This window comes from Eptatretus burgeri, chromosome 15 (assembly GCF_056783735.1).
Source record: "Eptatretus burgeri isolate ZD-2024b chromosome 15, Ebu_testis_v1, whole genome shotgun sequence".
In the NCBI taxonomy this organism is placed as follows: Eukaryota; Metazoa; Chordata; class Myxini; order Myxiniformes; family Myxinidae; genus Eptatretus; species Eptatretus burgeri.
The window spans coordinates 64,424,088-64,443,811 of record NC_140975.1 but is presented as its reverse complement, the minus strand read 5'-3'; the positions used below and the strand labels follow the sequence as shown (position 1 = coordinate 64,443,811).

Here is a 19,724-nt window from a genome sequence, read left to right as displayed (position 1 = left end):
CGACCCAGGTTTAAACCGTCACCCTGGTGTTTCGCCCGTCTGGCAAGCACCCTGACCGGTCGTTGATGGACGTCAAAGATCCCAAGGTGACTCTCAGCAAGAATAGGCGAGTTATCGCCGGCATCCTGAACAAATTATGTCGTCTTGCGATCTTCAGTCGAACGTCAGGCATGCCCAGTTGGTTCGTAAAAACTTGTCTCAAAAACTTTTCGACCGGTTGATGGGAATAATTGGGACCTTTAAAAAGAATAAATAGAATAGTACTGGAGAGTAGTTCGACAAATCAGAGAGACAACGGAAACATCGAAACATAAGTAATAAGCGTGGCCACAATGTCTTGTCAACTGTTGTAAAAAAAAAAAATTAATAATAATAATCACACGTTTTACATCATATGACGCAACCCTTGATTGTCCAGTCGATGTGTTTGTGCTTCATCACTCAATGTGAAAAAAAATTGAAAAAGAGACACAGGGCTGGCAGGAGAGGGACGCACACTCGCCTCAAAGCCGTGGAGCCGAACGTTCGGATTCTGACCCAGCTGTAAACTGTCATCCTGATGTTTCACAGGCAGGTGATTCATTGATGTGTGTGCCGTCCCTCTGATGGAGAAATTTCCTCTTTCACGATGCTCCAAAGCGAGTTGTCACACGTTGTTAAGTCCAGACTTCGAGGAGGCCACACGATCTCAGATCCACATCCAATCCATCGTCCGCTGAATTCGTCGTTGAGATATTCTCAAACTGCGAGAGCATAATTTGCTGGTGCACCATCTTGTTGCAAGGATAGCTGAAGATAACTGATTCTTCGGAGAGCTGAAGATAGAAGGATAGCTGATTCTTGACATTTGAAGACCTCAAAACAGCTGTCAGGGGCTGCTTTTATGAACTCCAACACTCAACATGGAAGAAGATGTCCAGAAGAACATGGAGAAACATTCAAATCTGTGCGGAGAATGGAGGGAAGAATACAGATAAATTCAAACTAAATTCTAACTGCATGCATAGGGACTTTGTGGCCACCCTAGTAGAGTTGTGTGTTTGTGTGTGTGTGTTTTTTTTAAACTTGTGTAACTTTATTTAATCCCTTGGAATGTTTGAAATCGTTTGAATCGTTGTTATTATGTTTAAATGGTTAATGACGAGCCTAAAGTGTTATTAACTATATATTTCATCAAGTAAAAGGTTTGTAATGGGCAAACGATCCAAACGTCCGTCCGGCGAACCTCGTTTCCCACGGTGGTGAACATACTCTTATCACTTATCGTTGATAAAAAAAGAACAACAAATACATTGTTTATCTTGTCCGCAGACGCAGACCAACACTGCCCTTCACAGACACTACCATTAGTCTTATATTATCAGGCTGTTCAGGGGTCTGGACCTCTCTTCCTTTTCAGGAAAAATTGCATTGTTTGATTATCTTAGTTAATGCACACAGGGTAGCGCAAGGTACATAACACACTTCTGTTTATTTATTTATTTATTTAATTACTTTTAACCGGTTCTTCTGGCTCATGGAGGAAGTGTCACATTTATCACGCATACACATACAGGCAGAAGCATTTGACAACATCGGACTTGACTTCAGACAAACACAGCCGATGACCTTTGGGGAGAACTCTGGGTAATCCGAGTGCTGGCAATGCCATCTTGTGGTCACATTTTCTGGCCAGCCTCAGCGAGGCAATTAAAGAGAAATGTGATCCACCCACCCAACACCCCCTTTCCATTGATGCTAAGAATGGTGGTTGTATGTGCCCTATCCTCTAAATGCTGAGCATCAAGCAAGGAAGCAGCGCTTACCATTTTTAAAGTCTTTACTTCAACTCGGCCAGATTCAGAATCGAACCGCCGACTGTCCAAACTCAGAGCAGACGCTCCAACCACAATGTCACCACCAAGTCCGTTGAGCTATCTCGTCTGATTTCCATTCCCGGCTTTCAACTACCACCCTGGTTCTTTGCTGGGAGGTTTTGGATCAATGAATGCACTGCAGGCCAGGCATTCCGTCTGCTTGCATTCTCTGGTGGATGTCAGATATCCTGTGGGGTTATGGGCAAGACGAGGCAATTGTATGCCAGTACCATGGTTGTGAATCTCCTTCCCTGAAAGTCACTGGGGGAAGTCAATAGCCAAGAACCCACTGCATTCTCCACTTAAGGATGGCTTCAGCAACACCAATCTTCCAGAGAGTGTGGATGTTGGAACCCAAATCCATAACTTTCATTAACATTTGCTTGGAAAACGTTTTATTTTTGCAGAAAGTATTCCCCAAAATGTTCAAACAATCAGGCACCTGCGGTGCCGGTCATGTATTGGTATCCCACGCACGCAAAGCGAAAAGCGGGATGAAACGATTGGTTCACTTCTGTCTGGCTGTCCTTCTGTCTACAAACATCAGTTTATTATAGAGGAACAACTATAACATTAGATTGTTATGATTTCAATTGAATGTTCTATTTTTAACACGAATCACGGAAAACGAACCTGCAGTTTATCAGTACTATGACTGAATTCGTCCCGATTGTGCATGTCTACGGAGGAGTAAGTTTTTGTTTTTTTTTACTCTGCCTGTCTGGCAGTAAAACGAAATTGAAAATCATTCCAAACAGGAAACTTCGTGTTTTTAGGGACGTTATAAAGGACACAAACAACACGCACGAAGAACTAATGGAACATGTTAAATAAGGTGGCGGTGTAGACGCTGCGTCAATGGTGGGAAGCTTCTGGATTTGTTTTTTTACAACCTTTTAGATCTTCATATTATTTAAATTTAATTATTTACGTGAATACTGCAGAACACAAACCACCTTCTTTACACGTTCAAACCCTTTCGTTTAGCAGTACTTGGACAAAATATTACGGCATTTTATGCCATTTCGACCGATCAAACTTGCCGCTCGTAGACCCCGCACATATCCTTCTTGTATTGTATTTTCCTCCAGTTCAACACGTTTTCACATGTGTATATCCCTCAGCGCTCAAGTGGACGTGTCCTCCTACCCTCCTCAACCACGTCACTTGAATCCCCCACCGGCGTTCCATGGTCTATATGTTTATTGGTAATACTTAACAGGCAACAATTACCAAGTAATTCTCAATAAAAACAGGGTGAAGGTAAAATGGGAAAGGAGGATGAGGAGGCGTTTTAGCGAGAAATTTCTCCCATGGTGTCTCCTCCGCCTCCCTCACATTCCCAATTTAATCGCTATTGTGCACCAACAAACTTTGACCAAATGAGAGTTCAGGGTTAGTGGAATGTTCTTGGTATTTCACATTGAAATCGCTCATAATCACCATTTTTGACAAATTTTAAATATCCAGAAAAATGAACAAACCTTCCACATCATTAACATTGGAATTTTCGTTTTGCTTGGAATGCGACGACAAAATAAGTTCCACGAAAAAAAAATATTTGGGGAAAATGCCAAATGCAGCATTGATAGGATTCAGGAATAAATCATCCCACGGTGGATGTGAATACAGTGAAGCCAAAGAAGACTTCATGGATTATGATGATGATGAGGATGAGACTTTTTGGGATGAGGTGTTCCACACTGTTTGTTCAGGCACTAAAGAGACCGAGCGCATGACATCTCATAGACATGAATGGTGGAGACTTGTGTTTTATTTTCTCAACTTGCTTGTGCATTCTGTTACCACCACAGCTCTCATGAAATTCCGGCAGCGGCAGAAATCTCTCGAGGAGGAATGACATTCGGTCCCAGCTTTCATTCACCTTGCACCTCTAGCCTTCATGCATAGCAATTCATGTTCTTCCATGTGCTACTATACCTTCAGATCTGTGCAACATGTCCATTTGACTTCAAGACTACGGCACCATGAACATCACCACCAACATTTAAACCCTCAGTAGCACCATCGAAAACCTCAGCAGCAGCATTCATACCCGAGTATACCACCTTATCAACTCTCGGACCATCACAAGAGCTGTAGGTTGGGTCCGTTGGCTGATCTTCTGTATTATGACCGAACTAGCAGAAGTCCGTGGTTGAAAGAGCTCAAAAATGTGAGGTTATATCTACCTATAATTCCAGTAATGTGTGTGTGTGTGTGTGTGTGTGTGTGTGTGTGTGTGTGTGTGTGTGTGTGTGTGTGTGTGTGTGTGTGACCGCTGTTTCTCGCCAACCACTGGTCCGATCTAATTGAAACTTGCCAGATATATTGATGGGGACCTGAGGATGTGCCTTTTCAAGGTTTGATATTAATCGGACAAGTGTTTCCCAAGTTATGGCCATTTATTTACCAACCAATGACAAGACATGTTGCTGCGTGGGCGTGGCCGATGGGGGAAGGGAACCTCAGCCGTGTTCCCCATTACGGGTTACAACGTACGGACTTCCGGAGAGTGATGACTTCGTGTATTCTAATAATTTGTCGATTTCTTATGCGCATTTATAGATAAACACAATGCCCCAAGTTATGATCGTTTTCATATTAGACGGTGCATAAATTTCGGTAACATCAGAGTGAGCTGGTATGCTCCGAACCAGGAAGTAATTTTTTTCTCTCTCTCTTCTCTTCTCTTTTTGTTTTTCCTTGCGATGACATTGCGAAAAGGTAAAATACGTTGGCACCAATTGAATAATTGGCCATTAAAACTAAATTGCGAATAATCGTAACTGCGATATGCGAACTTCCGGGCCACGCACATACGGGCACGCGAGAGCGAAGAAACGGCCTGTGTGGTTGTTGTTTCTTGCTCGCGGTTTGAAAGGTTTTTTTGGATTTTTTTTCGGGCACGTACTAGTATTTATAAAGAGGAAAGAAAATTTTTTCGGGAGTGCTCGAGGCAGCGGTCAGTTGCCTATACACTACCCAGGTAAAAAAAAATTATCTGATGGAAATTTTTCTATAATTTTCCCACTCATTTATTTGGATTAATTTGAAGGAAAGTTTTCTTCATATTTTTTCTCTCCGAGGAGCGTTTCCTCGTTTCAGGGAGGAACACAGACAGCATTATATATATATATATATATATATATATATATATATATATATATATATATATATATATGATTGGAGTTTCTAATACCGACCTCGCTGAAAAAGCAATTGGGAGTCTACCTGGTGTATTTCTCTGCTTATGAACTGCCTTGGCATCAATGATGCTTTGGAAAGAATTTGGTCATGGATGGGTGGACCATCATCAACACCACCTTTCCAATGAGCATGAGTTGTATGGGCTCCAAACATGCACTGGTGTATATATTGTGTCGAAGGGGAGAAGGGGCGGGGTTAAATGTCAACCATTTTGCATATATATAATAAACAAATGGCCCAAGTCATTAAAAGGTGACCACATGATAAAGAACAATAGCATTCTGTGATTGTGTATCTCGGGTTTTTTTTAATTACTTATTCATATGCAGCCTTTGGCTGCTGGTTGTTTCATTGCTGGGAGCACGGCTATGCAGCTGATGCAGTGCCCCCCTGTTTACACTAAGCTGATACTCATTTTGCCAACCTCGGAAGGATGGCAGGCTAAGTCAAACCACTTGATGTTGTTTAATGACATGAGAGGAGCTCAAACTCAAAACCCAAAGATCTTAAGACAGCCACCTTAACCGTTAAGCCAACACCAGGCTTGTGTATTTCAGGTGTTGCAACCTTTACCTACGTCACACGCATTAACCATTGTTCAGCCCGATTGAGGTTTGCAACACAAGGTGATTGAGAGGAGCTCTTGTTTCCAGTGAATGTTCAAAGTTTATTATTTTCTAAAAAGCTGTCATAAGCAATTGGAACATTTCTCCGTGGAACACCGATTCCTTTTCCTCAATTCTGTTTTCTTCTCTGCGGAAAGTCCTCTGGCCTTTGTCACAATGCGATTGGCTTGGCTCGTTCCAGGTGTACAATTGTGCCAGTAATTTTACAGTGAACAGATTTCTCAGGCCGAACTGCACCGAGCCGGGTCATTTTGGAGTGGAATTAGCTCGTGAAATCGATTATAAGGGCCAATCAGCATTCCCACCTGTATCCATAATACCATACCTTACGATGCTACAGGAACCCATGAGCTTCAACTCCCATGTATGCATTCAATGTACTTACTACCTCTGCCACCAAAGGTGGACGTAGGTCATGTGTTCACTCTTGTTTGTCTGTTTGGCTGTGAGCAGGATTCGGATGAAATTTGGTGGGCAGGTTCGGTGTGTGATAAGGACGATTGATGAAATTTTGGTGAAGATCCAGATCCACATCCGACCTACCGTTGAGGTATAAAAGGTAAATTGCTCACCTGGTGGAGGTATGCGTTCTACCAAGTGCTATCCTGGTTTGTTCATTGTTTCTACGTCTAACAGCATCAGCCCACCTTTCGTGAGCAATGTAAGGTGGTGGTATATCCACAAAGTGATACTTTCTTCTGGGAACACACTGTACACTTAAAAAAAAAATTGGGATACACTGTAACCATATTTGGCCTTTCTAGACCATACTGTCATGTTTTTGTGATGTAAAACGCCATGTGATCAATTTTGAAGTTTTCATCATATGAGTACAGCCATATATGCATTTGCTCCATTATATCTTGGAGTACGGTGGTACTCCATAATTGAGGGATGATACGGAAATAAAATGGCTGCCCGTTAAAATGTGGACATGATGATACGCTCATAGACTATGCTAGAGTGAAGTCATAAGCATTTTAAAAGCCATAACTTTTATCAATATATACAGGGTGGTGCAGAGCCGACTGACACATTTGGATATGCGATAAGTTTTTTCAACAGCAAGAGAGCGATGAAATGAAACACACGAGGTTTATGTTCAAAGCTTGCAATTTTATTATCTATGGGATATAACATCATGAAGGTGGTAGCCTCCACCAGTTGCAGTGCATTGTCTTCGACGCTCCACAAAATTATCAAAAATTCGGCGCAACAGATTTCGATCTTGATTGATGGGAGCAATTTCAGCTTGAATTGTACATTTCAGCTCCGATGTTGTGTGTGGATGATTCCTGGAAACACGTTCTTTGAGATATCACCATAAGAATAAGAAGTCTGGGACCGTGAGTTCAGGGGAACATACTGGCCGGGGGATGGCTCCAAAATGTGAAATAACCTGATGGAAGAGATTGTGGACCACGTCCATACTGCGTCTAGCAGTGTGTGCTGTGGCTCCGTATTATTGGAAGTAAAGGTTGTTGGGATCAACACCAAGTGCCTAAAACTGCGGAAGCAAGAAGTTTTGCAGCATGGCTATGTACCGCTCAGAATTAACTGCGATGGCTTCCTCATTATCATTTTCAAAGAAAAATGGTCCCACAACCCCAAAAGTTCCCACCCCACACCATACTGTCACTTAAGACGAGTGCAGTGGTTGTTCGTGCAATTATCTGGGATTCAATGGTGCCCAATAGCGCATATTTTGTTTATTCACGAAACCTGTTCCATGAAAATGCTCTTCATCGCTCATCAAAACAAGGTTCAAAACATCGGGGTCTCCATTCATGATTCTGAGCATCGTGTTACAACATTCCACTCGAGGCACCTTATCATGAGGAAAAAGCTTCTGGACTCTCTGTATCTTGTAGGGGTGAAACTTGATATCCTGCAATATTCGGCCCAAACTCCTCCTGGATATGCCTATGATGCATGATTGTTGCCGAGCAGAGCGGCGTGAACTTTGCTGAAAAAGATTCCCTCACTCTCCGAATATTTTCTTCAGTACGTACAGTTCTTGGAGAGCACCATGAGCTATGTCTTTCACACTGCCAGTATCTTCAAACTTACGTACACAGGCCAAAATCGCATTGTGTGATGGAATCGGGTCATGCCTCGGAATATTAAACTGCTGCCGCAAACGACGCTGTGTCTGAATGATGGACTGCGTTTCGTAATAACAAAGAACATCTGCAATTCTGCGCACTACACTACACCTCTCCATTGTGCCTGAAAAAAAAACAGAAAAATTAAAATGGCATCAAATCCTCTCTTGCTTGGTGTGTATCCATACCCCCTAAACCCCACCACTCAGACAGGAGAGTGGTATGAAATGTGTTAGTCGGCTCTGCACCACCCTGTACTATAGGCACCTGCTCCCTATGGGAGCGGCCAGGCGTGTTATGTTATTATCCTTTTTCAAACGTGTAATCCAAAATACACGACATGGCCAAAAGTATGTGGACACCTGCTCATCCAACATCTCATCCAAAAATCATGGGTATCAATATGGAGTTGGTCCCCGCTTTGCTGCTATAACAGCCTCCACTCTTCTGGGAAGGCTTTCCACGAGATGTTGGAACATTTCTGTGGGGATTTGCTTCCATTCAACCACAAGAGCATTAGTGAGGTCAGGCACTGATGTTGGATGATTAGGTCTGGCTCGCAGTCGGCATTACAATTCATCCCAAAGGTGTTTGATGGGGTTGAGGTCAGGGCTCTGTGCAGGCCAGTCAAGTTCATCCACAACGATCTCAACAAACAATTTCTGGATCGACCTTGCTTTGTGCACAGGGGCATTGTCATGCTGAAACAGGAAAGGGCCTTCCCCAAACTGTTGCCACAAAGTTGGAAGCACAGAATCGTCTAGAATGTCATTGTATGCTGTAGCGTTAATATTTCCCTTCACTGGAACTAAGGGTCCTAGACCGAACCCAAAAAAACAGCCCCACACCATTATTCCTTCTCCAACAAACATACAGTTGGCACTATACATTCAGGCAGGTAGCGTTCTCCTGGCATCTGCTAAACCCAGATTCATCCGTCGGACTGCCAGATGGTGAAGCGTGATTCATCCTTCCAGAGAACATGTATCCACTGCTCCAGAGTCCAATGGTGGTGAGCTTTACACCACTCCAGCCGATGCTTGGCATTGCGCATGGTGATCTTCGGCTTGTGTGAGGCTGCTTGGCCATACAAACCCTTTTCATGAAGCTCTCGACGAACAGTGCTTGTGCTGACGTCGCTTCCAGAGTCAGTTTAGAACTCAGTAGTGAGTGTTGCAACCGACAACAGACGGGTTTTCCACGTTACGTGCTTCAGCACTCAGTCCCGTTCTGTGAGCTTGTGTGGCCTTTCACTTTGTGGCTGAGCTGTTGTTGCTCCTAGACGTTTCCACTTCACAATAACAGCACTTACAGTTGACCGGGGCAGCTCTAGCAGGGCAGAAATTTGACGAACTGACTTGTAGGAAAGGTGGCATCCTATGACGGTGCCACGTTCAAAGTCACGGAGATCTTTAGGATGGCCCATTCTACTGTGTGCTTGATCTTATACACCTGCCAGCAATGGGTGTGCCTGAAATAGCTGAATCCACAAATTAGAAGGTGTGTCCACATACTTTTGGCTATTTCGTGTACCTCTCGCCGAGTATTCAAAGCACCTCCCTGTACTAGAAAACATGGGGACAGGAATACTCTCCTGTAAATGGTGGAGACTTGTAATACCTGGGAAAACTTGGAGCAGCGCTTCACAATACACATTTACAAAGAGAAGTTGCTCCCCTCCCCCCCCCCCCCGGCCACCCTCAAGACCACCAACAAATATACAAGCAGTCATCGACTCGTCGTCAACTTGACCTCTGATCTTGTCCAATAAAAGCTGTCTCTAGAGAAGGTAGCGACGCAAACCAGAAGTTTATACGATGATTCTGTTCCAAACCTCTCATAAAACATCCTATTTTTACCAGAATTTCGACCACCGAGTGTTAAGCATACTTAGCCATTACTAAAAGTGAAAACAGAATTGCGATCCGAGTTAAAACGAACTTGTAACGTCGACCGAAGCAAAAATCTCCATTTCTCGACGCAATTATTTAAGATTATTTTATCAAAGTCACAAAACTGTAATATTCGGCCATCCACCAACAATCTTTACATAATCCGACTGCTTAGCGAGTCAGGCATGCGACAATAACCTTTATTGAAATTAAAAAATGACCTTTAAACACCATCTTGATCGAAAACACCGTCAGCGCGCACACGCAAAACCTTTACGTGACTCAACGACGCGTCTGCTCGAGCGCGCTGCACCACATGACGAGCTGTGACGCGGCGAGTGAAATATTTTTATACAATCTTAAAACATCTCCAAAACATGCGATTTTCACCAGAATTTCGACAACCGAGTGTTAAGCGTCCTAAGCAATCGCAAAAACCGAAGACAAAATTAAAATCGAAGTTAAAACGAACTCGTAACTTCGACTGAAGCAAAAATACTCCATTTCTCCACAGGAATTTACGGAATTATGTTTGACCTTACTGTGACCTTGACCTTTGACCGATTTTGACCAAAATTGAATGAGCGCGAGCCATCACCCTCCTGAATCACGTGGTGAATTTGACATTGGTAACTTCTTCCGTTCTCGAGTTATCGTGCCTCCAAACAAACACACAAACAGAGGACGGAAGTCATCAATATACTTACGAAATCTTTAGATTTCGGAAGTAAAAAGCACCCCTGTGCGCTAATCGAGGTCATGCTGGTCCTACGTAGCAAGTCTGGATGTAATTGGCTCAGAACTGCAGGAGTAGTGTGACAAACACACAAACAAGCAGTCATAGACTGGTACTTACGAAATCGTCAACTTGACCTCTGATCTTGTCTAATAAAAGCTGTCTCGAGAGAAGGTAGCGACGCAAACCAGAAGTTTCTGGTTTCTGGTTTCTGGTAATTTGACATTGGTAGATATCCATACAAGTATCAATACTTTCCTGAATCTGATCACCACCTCCTCTGCTATCCACCTCATCTCCAAGCTTTGTGTCATCTGAAAATTTGGAAAACCTACTCTTCACATAACTATCCAAATCGTTGATGTAAATATTTAATAGCAATGGTCCGGGTACTGATCCCTGAGATACCTCGCAACTTACATCCTCCCAGAAAGACATCCTCCCACTCACAGACACTCTTTGCTTCCTATCACTAAACCAGTTTGCAATCCAATTAGCTACCTAACCAGCTACTCCACAAGCCCTCACTTTGGCTAACAACCTCTGATGTGGTACCTTATCAAATGCCTTCTTAAAGTCTAGATATACTATGTCCACTGCCTTTCCCTCATCCACCCAATCAGACACTGCTTCATAGAACTCTAAAATATTTGTTAGACAGGAACTACCTTTGGTAAACCCATGCTGACTACCTTTAATTAGTTTGTATTTGTTTAAATGGTTCCTCATCTTATCCCTAATTAATGTCACCAACACCTTCCCCACAACTGAAGTCAAACTAACAGGTCTATAGTTTCCCAATTCTTCTCTGGATCCTTTCTTAGCGATGTTACATTTGCTACTCTCCAATCCTCCGGTACCTGTCCTGACTCCAACGAGCTGTTAAATATATCAAATAACACCACCCTTATCTGTTAACACCACCAATCAATACTCTTGGAGTCATATTATCTGCCTTGGAGCTCCATCGTCCCTTATTTTCCGACCTGTTTCATTACTTCCTCTACTCCTACTGAGATCTCCTCAAGAGGCCCTTGCACACCTCTGAGATAGATACTGAAGTCCCCCCTGACTGTTTCTGTGGAAACATGAAAGCAAAGAAACTTTAATAACCCTGCCATCTGACCCTCATTGTCCACCAACTCTACTGTGCTAGCTATTGCTCATGAGGCCCACACTTCTCTTACCTGTCCTGGGATGCCAGCCATTGGGGAAGAGACATACTCCATTGAGCTAAGATAAATGCCTTGTAGGCTGTTGGCAGTTCTGATTTGTCAAGAAATGACTTCAATCGACGGAGGATGCCCATGGATCTACAGCCTGTTTTGGATTTCAGCTCTGGTATATAGTCAGCCCAAGAGAGGTCATGGTTGGTGGTGAAGCCTACAAGAGATCAAGAGACTCAACCGCTTCTGGTGGTTGACAATGGTAATTGTTGATAGGTGGGATCATTTATCCTCATCCTAAACACGGTGCATGTACAACCTCCTCTAAGATCCCGAGATCACTGTAAATGAAGGAGTAAGATGAATTAGTCCTGAAAAAAGAAGGAATCTCATTATTCCAGGTGTAAGGAAGTTTGATCCTCATTATACATTTGAGATCGACCACAGTGGGATCTACTAATTAATTCCGGCAGATGGCATGACCGGCTTAACGTCCATCCGAGGGGCGGCGCGACATCAATCGATGCCTCGCCCTGCCTGCACATCACAAGGGTGGCAGTTTATAGTTGAGTCGAGATTCAAATTTTAAAATGAATTGACACATTCAAAAATGAACTTCGATCTTAAGGTCATCATCGAGAATCGATCAAATCGACCAAACAGCTTGGAAAGCACTACACCGGAGAGTGGCCGGGAGGCGTTTGCACCCACTCGAAAGTGAAGCTCTTTAAAGCGTGCAAATTGAGCCAATCAGACTTACTGGATTATTTCCTATTTTATTTCCTCAACACAAACCGAGGGTTGACCACTTCATGTCCTCCCTCTCATAACCCTCACGCAGCCAGGAGGCGTCCCCTCGTGGCTGAACCACGTACATGTCGTGAATTTGGTACATTTGCTCTTCGAACTCTTACTAGACAATCAATGAGTGATTGTTGTGACCATATCTCTTGGTTCAAGGTTATAACTCATCTTGCTCTTATCCTTCATTTTGTAATGTTGTGCTTTTGTTTCCTTTGTTTCAGCACTGCTTCATCCAGTTGAACGAAGACATGATTTGGATCTGTGGCTTTATTTCAATGTATTCAACTGTGGTCCATCAACTGGATACCTTCAACGATGGATAAGTTCCTCAGACCCGAATGGTCTGATGCCGACCCCAACTCCAGCACGGCAGCGAAGCAATGGAGTCAATGGATTCGCACATTTCAAAACTTTCTCACGGCTATCGATACTCATACCCGAGACAAACTAGCGGTACTCGTCAATCTTGTGGTTTCACTAGTATATGAGTACAAAGCAGAAAAACGAAACTTACAAAGCTGCTGTAGATGAACTCAAGACACTGTACGTGAAACCAAGGAATGAGATTTTTGCAAGACACATCCTCACCACTCAGAGGCAGGAATCTGGTAAGAGACTCGACCATTATTTCCAAGCACTAAATCAGCTCAGCAAAGATTGCAACTTTCGTGATGTAACAGCCACACAATGCTGTGATGATTCAATCAGACACTCCATCAACGGACTGACATCAACTCATATCTGCTAGCGACTCTTGGAGAATAAGACTCTAGATCTTCAGCTTGCCTTTGACCAGCCCCACACTCTGGAAATGGCTCGAAAGCAGGCAGACTCTTACTGTGTGCACCCTCAATCCCGATGGCTGCTGCAGCGAGTACCCACACAGAATGGGCCATCCACTGCTACCCAGGAGACGTCAGATGCCACTACTGCTGACAATGCACCGGCCGAACCACCAACATCCACAACAGTGACCGCAAAATGTTTCTTTCTGCAGATACAACAAACATCTTCGGCATAAATGACCCAACAAGGATGCAATCTGTAATCTTTGCTTAAAAAAAGGTCAATTTGCAAAGGTCTTCAAATCAACTGCTTCCAAATCCACCTCTGCTGCAATGCCACTACTTGTCAGTGTCAGCACTCAGACCACAACAGTGTCAGCAGCATCACCTGCATGCCTCTCAAAAGCCCTTCTGAAAGTTCAAGTCAATGGCCTGACTTTCAGTGAACTTGTGGACACAGGTGGCTCAAAGTTTTGTGAGTCAACATTTTGTGACATCTCACAATCTCAAACTGTCTCCATCTACAATCAAGGTCTCTATGGCCTTTACATCCTTCACCACAAAGGCCTTAGGATACTGCTTTGTGGAACTCATGCATGGAGGCTGCATTTACCGCAGTATGAAACTCGCTGCCCTCCAGGACTTGTGTGCTGACGTGATATTAGGATACGACTTCTTGAGACAACACGTTAGTGTCAAGATTCCCTTTGATGGTGATAAAACCCCACTTAAGGTATGCAGCCTGGCTACTGCCTTGGCACCTCCACTGTCACTGTTCTCTAACCTCATGCCTGACTGCCGACCTATCGCTGTCAAGATACCCAGTTTTCCAGGCTGAGATCAAGAGATTGTTAGACGAAGGAGTCGTCAAGGCCAGTGAATCTCCATGGCGAGCACAAGTACACGTGACCACCAACGAGCGCCAGTAAAAGTGGCTGGTAGTGGATTACTCTCAGACAATTAACTGATTCACCATCTTGGATGCCTACCCCCCTCCCACGAATTGATGAGCTGGTAGGAAAAGTTGCCAAATACCAGGTCTTCAGCACACTAGATCTACGTAGTGCTGAGCAGTAGATCGCAATAAAGGAAGAAGAAAGACAGTACACTGATTCTGAAGCGAATCAGAGACTGTACCAGTTCTTCCAAATCCTCTTTGGCGTAAGGAACGGCGTTGGTAGCTTCCAACCCATAATAAGCAACATCATAGTTGAGAAAAATCTCCACATTACAGTTGCCTATGTGGACAATGTCACTATTTGTGGAAAGAGCCAACAAGACCATGACACCAATCTTGAAAGATTCCTTCAAGCTACCAAAAAGTATAACTTGATCTTCAATACTAATAAGAGCATCTTTTACGCGAACTCCATCGATCTTCTTGGTGACTCGATCAGCAATGGCACTGTTAGACCTGACCCTAAACACCTTCGGCCCCTTCAGGAGCTGCCACTACCGCACGATCTGCCATCTCTACATCGGGTAGTAGGTACGTTCTCTTAGTATTTGCAGTGGACTGTCAAATTCTCCATCCACTTATATAAAGTAAAAGCTTTCCGCAATAAGCTGCTGTTACTGAAGCCTTCAAAACTCTCAAAAGAGACATAGAGACGGCTGTAGTAATGGCTGGAGATGATGATGCTTATTTTATAGAGGAGACTGATGCATCTGATCATGCCACCGTGGCCACCCTCAATCAGTCAGGTCGACCCATCGCCTTTTTTTTTCTCGAACTCTTTCAAAATCTGAGCAATGCCACTCTGCTAGAGAAAAAGAAGCATCCGCCATTGTCAAAACTTTGCGAAAATTGAGGCACTACCTTTTGGGGGCATTATTTTCAGCTGACCACAGACTAAAAGTCTGTTGCCTTCATGTTCAATAACAGAGGCCGACAAAATAAAGAATGAAAAGATCACGAGGTGGCGCACTGAACTTTCATGCTGGAGCTACGATATCGTGTCTCGGCCGGGAAAGGACAATGTTGCTGCAGATGCACTCTCACGTATCTACTGCTCCGCAGCTAACCGTGACTCTCTATATGAGCTCCACAACTCACGATGCCACCCAGGTATTACGAGAATGGCACATTCTGTACGATGTCGCAGCCTTCCCTACTTACTCATTAGATGACATTAAAAAGATGAGCACTTCTTGCCCAGTATGCGCTGAACTCAAGCCAATATTCTTTCAACCCTGGTGAAAGCAACACAGCCTTTTTTTTTGTATACGTTGTCGAGGCTCGTATAAGAGCTAATGTACAGAACGTATAACAAAGAGAGCAGGAGACGAGAGGGGTGGGAGAGGGACGCACAAAACAGTAGGGAACAGGGACATTCGGAGATCTGTATAAGGAAGAGGGATGGGGTGGGAACATGGGGTAAACAAGATAAACTTTCAGGACGGAAAGCAGGGAATTTTAAGGAAGTGGGTTTGAGGTGAATTAACGGGGGTAGAAAAGATCATGATTTTGGATGTGGGAAGATATGAGATGGTGGTGAACACCTGTTTTGAAGACCTGGAGGGAGGAGTGGGATTGAAGAGAGTGTAGGAGTTTGTTCCAGAGGTGGGGAAAAAATAAATGAAAGAATGAAGGTGAGCAGTAATTATTGATTGTGGCAGTTTCACGATAAGAGGGTTCTTGGCAGACCTTGAGCGCCCTGCAGAAATATCGGGGGGGGGGGGTGGGGTCAACAGATCACAGACAGAGCAGGATGGGGCAAGGCCGGAGACGAGATGGTAGAAGACACAACACCAACCTGCGTGCGGTGAGAGAGTGAGAGACCCAAAGACTCAGCCTCATCGTGGGAGATACCAATGATCCAAAAACCTTTGGTTTCCACAGCATCAAGCCGAGCTAGCTGTAAGGCAGGAGAACCATTCTAGAAGGGAGAGCAGTACTCCATCAGGCTGTAGATGAAAGCTTTGTATGTGGTTTAGAGTTCAGGTGTGCCAAGGAAGGACTGACTATGCACGATGGAGGATTCCCAGTTAGGCTTTGGAGGCCAGCATGGAAATGTGGCTTTCCCAGGAAAGATCATGGTAGATAGTGAGACCCAAAAGCTTGAATGAAAGGACTTATTTAAGGGGATTGTTGATAAAGTAGATGGAGGTGGGGGAGGAGTTCCAGACAGTCCTTTTGGAGAGACATCGTGAGAGTGTGAGATTTGTCAGGATTGAAGGACATGTTCCAAGTGTTGGACCAGCTTGTGATTTTATCCAGATCTGCAGAGTGTGAAGAGGCTGCTGCCTGCTGATATGAGGGATGACAGATGGTACGGCAGAGGGTGGAGTCATCAGCAAAGAGATATAGAGGATTTTCCATAGAGTTTGAGAGTTCATTTATGAAAACCAGAAAAAGCACAGGGCTCAGAACACTGCCTTGAGGAACTCCAGCCTGGACAGGAAGAGGAGATGAAATGGAGCCATGAAGGGCCACACGTTGACTGTGACGGCAGAGGAAGTGCATGAGTGGAGATGGCCTTGGATATCATAAGAAGAGAGTTTGGTGAGCAGGGCGGGATGCCAGACCATATCGGAAGCTCGCACGCGATATGTCTCGGGACATGGCTCTGATCTCATGTTTGGCATTGAGGACCTCCATCCATTGTTTGGAAAGCAGAAGCGGCATGTCCAGGGTAGAGTGACCTGGTCTGAATCCAAATTGATTATCGGCAATCGAGCAATTCAAGAAGAGGAAGGATTTAATGTTCGAAGCCATAATGGATTCCATGACCTTGTTGATGATTGGGAGCAGGCTGATTAGTCTGTAGTTGCAGTGATCTGTATTTGCACCTTTTTTGCATTGCTCTTCATTGGCTCAACGTTGATTTTAAGGGACCCTTACCATCAGTCATCCAAAGCAAATACCTGCTTACCACCGTCGATGAGTTCTCCAGGTTCCCATTTGTTTTCCTTTGTCCCGATCTCAGCACCGCCAATGGCTATGAAGTGCTTTTGTCAACTGTTCTCAATCTTTGGCATGCCTGAATACCACCATTCTTATCGTGGCTCGTTATTTATGTCCGGCGATCTCAGAGATTTCCTTCATGGATGCAGTATCGCCATACTACACCCTACAATCCACAGGGGAATGGCCAGATCAAATGGTATAATGGCATTATTTGGAAGGCTGTAACCCTTACTCTTCAGTCCAGAGACCTCTCTCCTTCCCAGTGGGAATCTGTTCTTCCTGACGCCCTTCACTCTGTGTGATCCCTACTGCGACCAATGTGACTCCTCACAAGAGGACATTCGGGCTTCAGCAGCGGTCTACCAATGGTCATGCTCTTCCATCCTAGATCGCGTTTTCCCACCAGGTCCTTCTGAAGAGACAGGTGTGCCAAAGTATGACTCTTTTGTCGACGAAGTTGATTGACTGGAGGCGAACCCTGAGTACACCCATGTTGTTTGACTCCCTGATGGTAGGGAGACCACAGTGTCCATTTGACACCTGGCACCTCAAGGTGATTTTCCAGGTCCTGACAAAGTAGGTAACACAATGCCTACAGAACACATGGACTCTGGACCAACTTCTAGCGAGGGAATACTCACGGATAACATTTTGCCTGCTGCAGAGGATGCAGATTTCCTGCTGGGGCTCCAATTGTGACTGATGGAACCAGCGAACAATTGTCTCCTGAGGCTGAACCCATACTATATCGATCTACTCGTGTTATTCGGCCGCCTCAACTGGTAGAGGAGCTACTGGTACTGATAGAGGTAGAGGAGCTACTGGTACTGGTAGAGGAGCTACTGGTACTGGTAGAGCTACTGGTAGAGGAGCTACCAGTCTCTCTCCCCCCACGAATGTGAAATAATTCGTTGAACTTTCGGGATGGGGAGAATGTCATGGATTTGGTACTTTCGCAATATGAGATCCGATTAGATATTCAATGAGTGCTTGTTGTACCGTATCTCTTGTTTCAAGGTTATAACTCATCTTGCTTTTTAATCCTTCACTTTGTAATGTTGTGCTTTTGTTTCCTTTGTTTCAGTGCTGCTTCATTCAGTTGAATAAAGCCATGATTTGGATCTCAGGCTTTACTAACTTAAGTTTGGCTCTGCCGTTTTTATTCGCCAACCAATGGAGAGAGAGGGAGAGGGAGAGGGAGAGGGAGAGGGAGAGGGAGAGATGGAGAGGGGAGAGAGTGAGGAGGTGGTGGGGGAGAGAGAGAGGGGAAAGAGAGAACACATTCGGAAACAAACATCACCTGGACACATCCAGAGCTAAGCTGTCTGGAGCCAAACATTGCTTGGACACATCTGGAGACAAGCTCCCATCCAGACACGTCTGGAGACAAACACCGCCTGGATGTAAACACCCTCAGACACGTTCAGAGACAAACACCGCCTGGGTGTGGCTGGAGCCAAGCTGTCCAGAGACAAACACTGCTCGGACATTGATGGAGACAAACTCCCCTTCAGACATAAACACCGCCTGGATGCGTCTGGAGACAAACACCCGTCCAGACATAAACACCGCATAGACGCGCCTGCAGCTAGGCTGTCGAGAGACAAACACCACTCGGACATGTCCAGAGACAAAGACGGCCCGGATCTCCCAATCAACATGAACCTGAATCTGCTCCCAGTCAACATAAACCTGCTCCCAGTCAACATGAACCTAAATCTGCTCCCAATCAACATGAACCTGGTCGCAATCAACATGAGCCTGAACCTGCTCCCAATCAAGAACTTGAAACTGCTCACAATCATGAACCTGTACCAACTGCCAATCAACATGAGCCTAAACCTACTCCCAATCATGAACTTGAACCTACTCCCAATCATGAACCTGAATCTGCTCCCACTCATGAACCTGAACCTACTCCCAATCAAGAACTTGAACCTGCTCCCAATCATGAACCTGAACGTGCTCCCATCCATGAACCTGTGCCTACTTCCAATCATAAACTTGAACCTATTCCCAATCATGAACCTGAACCTACTCCAAATCAACATGAACCTTAACGTGCTCCCATCCATGAACTTCAACCTGTTTCCAATCATGAACCTGAACCTACTCCCAATCATGAACTTGAATGTGCTCCCATCCATGAACTTGAAGCTCCTCCCAATCATGAACCTGAATCTGCTCCCAATCATTAACTTGAACCTACTCCCAATCAACATGAACTTGAACGTGCTCCCATCCATGAACCTGAACCTGCTCCCATCCATGAACCTGAACGTGCTCCCATCCATGAACCTGAACGTGCTCCCATCCATGAACCTGAACGTGCTCCCAATCAACATGAACCTGAATCTGCTCCCATCCATGAACCTGAATCTGCTCCCAATCAACATGAACCTGAATCTGCTCCCATCCATGAACCTGAATCTGCTCCCATCCATGAACCTGAATCTGCTCCCATCCATGAACCTGAACGTGCTCCCAATCAACATGAACCTGAATCTGCTCCCATCCATGAACCTGAATCTGCTCCCATCCATGAACCTGAACGTGCTCCCATCCATGAACCTGAACGTGCTCCCATCCACGAACCATAACCTGCTCCCATCCAGAACCTACTCCCAAAAGGAA

General features: G+C 44.6%; 1 long non-coding RNA gene across 3 annotated transcripts in view; it reads left to right on the top strand.

Annotated features, from left to right (window-relative positions):
- LOC147012342 (uncharacterized) overlaps positions 1-18,232 on the top strand; it is a 34,006-nt gene extending 15,774 nt beyond the window's left edge. For all 3 annotated transcript variants that reach the window (XR_015051576.1, XR_015051575.1, XR_015051577.1), the window contains 3 exons: positions 1-86; positions 6,146-6,251; positions 12,617-18,232. The exon at positions 1-86 is cut by the window's left edge and continues 174 nt beyond it. This is a non-coding gene — a long non-coding RNA (uncharacterized LOC147012342). The remainder of the gene's footprint in view (positions 87-6,145; positions 6,252-12,616) is intronic.
- The last annotated feature ends 1,492 nt before the right edge of the window (positions 18,233-19,724 follow it).